The sequence below is a fragment of the Mastomys coucha genome, unplaced genomic scaffold (assembly GCF_008632895.1).
Source record: "Mastomys coucha isolate ucsf_1 unplaced genomic scaffold, UCSF_Mcou_1 pScaffold23, whole genome shotgun sequence".
In the NCBI taxonomy this organism is placed as follows: domain Eukaryota; kingdom Metazoa; phylum Chordata; class Mammalia; order Rodentia; family Muridae; genus Mastomys; species Mastomys coucha.
This window is the reverse complement of record NW_022196906.1, coordinates 479,012-486,281: the sequence shown is the minus strand read 5'-3', so window position 1 is coordinate 486,281 and position 7,270 is coordinate 479,012.

Genomic DNA, 7,270 nt, shown 5'->3' with positions numbered 1-7,270 from the left:
TCTTCAACGACAAATACAAAAAATTTCTAACCAAACTATCAATCAGCTCCTGTTACAGGATTACCAGCAGCTGCCCACAGATGAGCCACTGTCCACAGAGGAACTTGATGCAAACATTTACCAAGTGGATCCCGATAGTGAAAGCCAGCTTCCCCCATTGACAATGTCTGTAGACAGCAGGAAGTAGCCTAAGAGACACAATGCCCTCATTCCCTTTTCATCATCGGCTTCCCCTTCCCTTTTTCTTTCCTTCTCTTTATAATATAAAAAAGGGAGGTATGTTAGCATCCAGAACCTGCAGCAGATATATGGGCGGGTCCACAGACCTGTTGCCAGGGCAACGGCCACCATATTCCCAGAATCCATTGGGTTCAACTCCCATCTTTACCTGGAACTACTACGTCACAACCCGTATATATGAGACAATTCCTCCATTTCTCTCTCTCTCTCTCCCCTCTCTCTTTCTGCACCGCTATCTCCCTACTCCCTCTCAATTAAACCTCTTGCACATGGAACTGTCTGGGCCTGGTGATACCTACAAACGCGTCCCGCCGACACCCAAACACATCAGTCATCATTATGACAAAAGAATAAATGGTTACTTGTCTATATGTATGTGCCTGTGGTTGTGTATGTGCACTTTTGTGAAGGTGCCTTTGGAGGCCAAAAGAAAGCATCAGAACCCTGGGACTGGAGATACAAGTGGTTGTGAATCATCTGACATGGTACTGGGATTGAACCCAGACCCTTTACTGTAGCTGCCAGCAGCCACTGGTTACTTGGCTCCCCGAAAGGAAAGATGGAGCTAAATGGGTAGGATGGTGAGAGAAAAATAAGAGCAAGAAAAAATTTCTGATCAAGGCCCAATGTTTACTTAGGAGTCTGAGTATATAAAGGTAGGGGACCCATCCTCCTCTGTGCCAGGATCTTGTTGCCTCATCAGCATCTCATTGCTTGTCAGGAACTCCTCAGGCAGACAGGCTCAGCAGCTCAGCAGGTGGTGGCTCCTTGTAGGAAGCTGCAGATGTGGCAGGACAATAGACCTCACCTAGGTCAGAAAGCTTCACCCTAGCTGGGCTAGCTGGCTGTAGCAAAGAGAGGTCTGAATCAGCCTGCTCCAGGCTTGGGGGAGGGCACCATTCTTCTTCTGCTGCTTTTTTTTTTTTTTTTTTTTTAAACTTAGCTGGACTAGGGCATAACATTTATTTATGCTTCATAGTCCGGCTTGGGAATTGTGGTAGCTGGCAGCCTCATCTGTCTTAAGACTGAATCTTAATGGTCTCCCTCTTACCTGTTCTGGAAGTCCCATGCAGCTTGTTTGTGTTTATTTGCAGAAACACAGCCTTTTAGTGTTTATTATGGACAAACATGGCCTCTTGGCACATGCCTCTGTCTTAGGTTGATGAGAGTCCAGTGGCCCATCTTTGACTGCAGGCCCTCATAACACACCTTTTTCCTATTTTTCCCACAATATGTGCTTAATGCTTTTCTTCATCACATGAATAACTGTCATATCTGAGCTTTTCTGAAGTTGAGCCTGCATGTTGGTAACTGACATACAAATACAAAGTCAAAAGTTGAAAAATACAAATACAAATACAAAGTCAAAAGTTTAAAATACAAAGTCAAAAGTTTAAAAGCAACAGGATAAATATTGTCTATGAGGATGTCCCAAGCACACAATTCAGTTGCAAATTAGCAATGATCAAGCCCAAGCTCTGGCCTCCAGGTGTTGGGGAGTTGGCTTTAAGAATTAACAGAAAAACTGTTACTTCTCAGGAAATAGTGGTAAGAGCCAGTTAAGCTGGCTGATAAAGATTTTTACCTATCTTCATAATTGTAATCTCCAATATTAAATTTATTTACAGACCAGTCCATGATTGTGTCAGAATAACTGGTCATATTAAAAGAAAGAGAAGAGTCATTATAACTCCTCCTTTTGATTAAATTTTCTAAGTCAGTTTCCACAGTCTCTGTGTTGCCTGTCTCACAAGGTCTAAAAGCTTGAAGTAAGGCAGCTTGTCTAATCTGAAATATAGGCAAGCAAAGGTGGATCAAGAACACACACCCAATACAGCTTTCCTGTCACCATTGTCAGGGCACTCAGCAAGATCACAGGTCAGCATTGTCCTTTGTGCCAGCATGTCACACCAATCATTCTGGCAGCTAGCAAGCTCCTGTAGCATTCTGTGGAAAAAAAAAACAAAACACAAATATGCCCTCTTCTGTGTATTGAACACCTGATCAGGATCATGTCATATGCAATAAGTGGATCTTTCCATTTCAACCACACATGAGTATACCTAGTTGTAGGATACTATAGACACCCAGCAAAGAGTTCCTTGGCATCTAAACTTTAAAAATAAAAAGCATGATTTAAATAATGTGTATGGGGATATAATTCCCCCTTTTTTTGTTTTTTTAAAGGCAACTTTTCAGATTGCAATGTACATGTTCAACAATTCCTTGTCCCTGAGAATTACAAGGAATCCCAGTGATATGGTAACATTAAAATTTTGACAAAACATCTGAAATGTTTGACTGTAATAGTCAGTTCCATTAACTGTTTTAATTTGATTGGGAACACCAAGCATAGAAAAATAATACAGGCAATGACCAATTACATTTTTAGTTGCTTTTCTTGTTAAGGCAATTGCAACTAGAAAGCTGGAAAAGGTATTGTTAGATTCCAGCGTGGGTCCCCCACTCACAAAGAAACAGGAGGGAGATCGCTGCAAATTACATGAGGTTTATTATAGCCAGTATACTGGGGTCTAGATAATAAACATTATCCACTGAAAAATTCAAAGTCCTAGCTTCTTGTACTGAAGCAGAGACTTTTTGTTTTTTTTTTAACAAACTCACTAGAAGCAAACCCTTTACAATTACCAGGATGCAGAGGGAAAACCAACCTTCTAAATAAATATACAATAATTTTATATTAAGTAGGCAGGCCAAATTGTAATGCCTCTATAAGTTCTACAGCCTCATTGACCTTTCATAAATATTAAATTTAAACTTTATTTTGAACAACACCTGTAGTAATGCCATTTTGTCTTAAAAATAATTCCCCAGAGGCAAGGAGAGTCAAGGCAACAAAAACTTCTCTAGATTGGGTTTGTAAAACAAAGGAAATATCACATAAGCCTGCCTTGGTGGAACTGCTCTGAGCTTTGCATCTACTCAAATGTAAATATTTTTTAATCTGAGTATACAGCCTGAGTCCTGGCCCAAAGATTATACCTCCTGCAATGAGGACAGATTCCAAGGAAGCAATTCTCCTATGTCTATGCCTCTAATTTTTGGATAGTCTTTTATAAACTGATTTATACTTAAAACATTCTTTATAACCTCAGTGCTGTGAAAGCATTGTTTGCTCATAGTGTAGTCCCCTGCAAGGCGGCAAACATAGCTAGACTCTGATTGTATGAGGGTCTAATTTCTGTACAAAGACGAATATATTCAGATAAGTCTGTCTTTGCTTTGTAAGGCTGGATGACTGGAGAGAGCTGCATTAATATTCTCATAAGACAATTGTGTAACAAATGGAACCAGTGCCTGAGGGTCTCTGAAAATTTTACTAGCTGTTTTTAGTAGTACCAACTCCTTGAACAGTTTGATACCAAATAAGTTTTCACTGAGATTTCTTTTCTAGTCTTAGGGGGGCTTATTTTTGCTTCTACTACTGTATCCAATAAAGCTTGTTTTTAAAAGGGGCAGCAGGCCCATATTGGTCACAGTTTTTTTTTCTTTTTAACTATTATTACTCTTGCAATCATCCTAATTACAAAATACGGATCAGTTAAGAATACTGAGGTTGCGATCAAATCACAAACTGCAGCCAATGGAACAATGGCAATTTTCACCTTACCTTTTATGTTTCTTTTGTAATATTAGGGCCTAGCCATAACTTTTGGAAAGTAAAACCCAATTTTAAACAATCTATCCTCTTTAAAATCAATACCAAAAGCATTAATGTCATGTTATGAAGTTTGGCTGCCAATTCTTATATATATGAATGTATGACAGTGCAACTTTTAATGCTTCAAAGAGACATTGCTTTAAATCTTATCTCTTACAAGTCTAGTTTCTAGGATAAGAATTGCATAAAATATTATGCCAATTTAGAAATATCTTTAGAGACCTGGTTTCCTGGGATGGTTCATGCCATGTGTTGTTAAAAATGACTCCAACCCTGAATTACCAACCTGTTCACCATACCCAATAACTTATAAGCCAATAATCTATAACCAAGACATGCATAGCATATTTATACCTTTAAGACAAGTCAGAAACCAAATGAAGTGGCTACACGAATCTTATAAATTTAGACCAATCAAAGAATTCTTAACTTTTCTAGCTATAGTTTCAAAAGAAAAAGCACTTTGTCACTTGCTGAACCCAATAATCACAATTGCAGAGATTTTTTTCTAGGAAAAATCAACTATCAGCTTATTTGTCTTAGAACTAAAAAGCTGCTGACCCCTTCTTAAAAGCAGTTTCTCAGCAGGGCCTCTCCTCCTGTGTTTGACTCCTGGTAAGGGTGTGGGCAACTTAAATCAGCCTGTGCTGTGCACACTGAGACTGAATCAAAACAACAGTCATTCAGATGGCAAAACAAAAAACAGACACAAATTAACCCATTGACAGATTGGTGTATCAAGGACAGACAGCACAGAAAGGGTAGAGAACTTGATGTAACCAGAACTAAGCATGTCTCCTGTATGGGCCAGAGAAGAAACAGGACATCTCCCGATTTCCTTCTGTCCCTAGGAGAGCTTTTGAAATCCATTTTCCTTCTCTTTTGATCTCTCTCTCTCTCTCTCTCTCTCTCTCTCTCTCTCTCTCTCTCGTCATTTTATATCTAGCATCTCCCTTTTTATTTTTATTTATTTATTTTTGTTTTTTACTCATTTTATTTTATTTTATTTTATTTTATTTTATTTTATGCCATATTCCTCTTGCCTGATGCAGTTCTTGACTGTGGACAAATGATTGTTTAGAAGTTTTCTATCCCATTTTCCAGTGTCAATCCCCTAGCTGATATCAGCGCTGGGCCAACACTGACTCAGTATAGCCTGTATCCTTTCACACCTACAGCAACCGTTTTTAAAAAGATGAAATTTAAGGCCACCACTAACATCAAATACTGTATGTTGTTTACCATGCGGTAAACAACATCTTCTTCCATTTTCCGTGGAGCTCCACCAAGACAGTGTTCCATCATTCGGCCTTTCCAGGTTCAGGTCCCATATTCCAGCACCACCTGTATCTGCCAGCAGCCAGGGGTTACTTAGGTTCCTGAAATGAACGATGGGGCTAAATGGGTAGGATGATGAGAGAAGAATGAGACCAAGACAAATTTTCTGATCAAGGCCCAATGTTTACTTAGGAGTCTGATATATAAAGGGAGGGGACCCATCCCCCTCTATGCCAGGATCTTGTCACCTCATCAGCATCTTGTTGCTCATCAGGAACTGGTCAGGCAGACAGGCTCAGCAGCTCAGCAGGTGGTGGCTCCTTATAGGAAGCTGAAGATGAGGCAGAACAATAGACCTCACTTAGGTTGGAAGGCTCCACCCTAGGAAGGCTAGCCAGCTATGGCAAAACAAGGTCTGAATCAGCCTGCTCCAGGCTGTGGGAAGAGCACATTCTACCAGATGAGTACACTTTTACTATGAAGCCATTTTTGCAGTCAGTCAATTTCTGTTTCTTTGTATTAATGGAGATCAGTGGATCTTACTCCATTTTGACATCTTTCTTATATCTAAAACCCTTGCATTATATAGTAGCTTCTTTATATTTTTCTTCAGTAGTATTTAATATTTAGTAGTACTTAATATTATCAAACACTTAAATGCCACAAATTAAATAACTTCATTCTCTGTGAGGGATTCAATACATCATTTTTCTTTATCAAAAATTTATTATTACTTATTTTCCAAACTCTATTTTTACCACATTTACATTTTACTGGCAGCAGGGAGTGAGGCATGGATTTAGTCCCCTAAATTTCCATGTTTATTGAATCCTGAAGTTAGAGTTATTTAAACTGTAAGCTAAGGAGCCAGAGAGATCTGGGCACAAGGACAGAAACTGTTGCATAGAACTATGATTCAGCTGTTTTTGATGGTCTGATTTAGCCCATAACAGGAAGCTCTCCTCCACTAACCAGAAAGAAGAACACCAAACTGGGGTACTCTGCCCTTTCTCCTACCCTTCTATTCACCCCTAACCATGAGAAGCAATGACATCTATCTAATTTAGATGTCTGTAACATATTGCAGTTAATTGGCTTGGAATTTTCCTCACCACCTTTCAGAGTGGCATAGTCTTAATAATATGTTCATTGTCTCATCTCTAGTGAAATAATTTTCCTGCTATATTTTATTGGTTGTAGCTAAAAGGACATTCCATTCTGGGCAGATATCTTACATTCAGCAAAGTATCATTCAGCAAAATGGTACTGAATTCATCACTAGTAAAGGAGATAGAAAGGAAACCATAGTTATTAACCATACATTTTAATAGTAGTGACAATGTCCAATATAAATTCACCATTTAGATATAGCTACACTCAGACAATAGATAAACAGCAACTAAAGCCCCTAAATGTAGTAGATTATTTTGAAAATTCTGTGTGTGTGTGTCTGTGTCTGTGTGTGTGTGTGCAAGCATGCAACATGTGCTGTGCCCAAGCAGACCAAAAGAATACATGATATCCCAGGGTCTGGAAATCATACTCTGGTCATCCAGGAGAGAAGGACATGGTTAGAACTCCTGAGCCACCACTCTAGTACCATAGTGTTTTTTTAGTTTTGAGTTTGACCAGAAATTAATTTTAGCTAAATTATACAAAAATATTTCTGATTTGTTTCTTCAATTTCTTCTTTCTTGTCTAATCCACATTCTCCTCACTTTCCTTCTTCCCCTTTGTCTTAACTGGTGGTAGGCTATAATATGGGATAATGAGTATTTTGTTATTTTCTAAAGCAGCTTTAAAAATAAATGAGAAACTCACTAAGATTCCATTCAGTTCTAATAGAAATGGGAATTTAAATATTTCTGCATCTTTAGTGAGGTTTCATATTCCTCATATCCATAATAGTGTATCTTAAATTATTTCAAAGGTAAGTGTGACTCCTATTATGTCATTGGTTAAGTCAAGGATGGGGAAAATCATTTATCATACATTAAATTTCATTCCTAGCACTGCAACCCTGAGTCAAAGAATCACTAGGGATTCAAATTCAAATGATGTTTTAAGCTT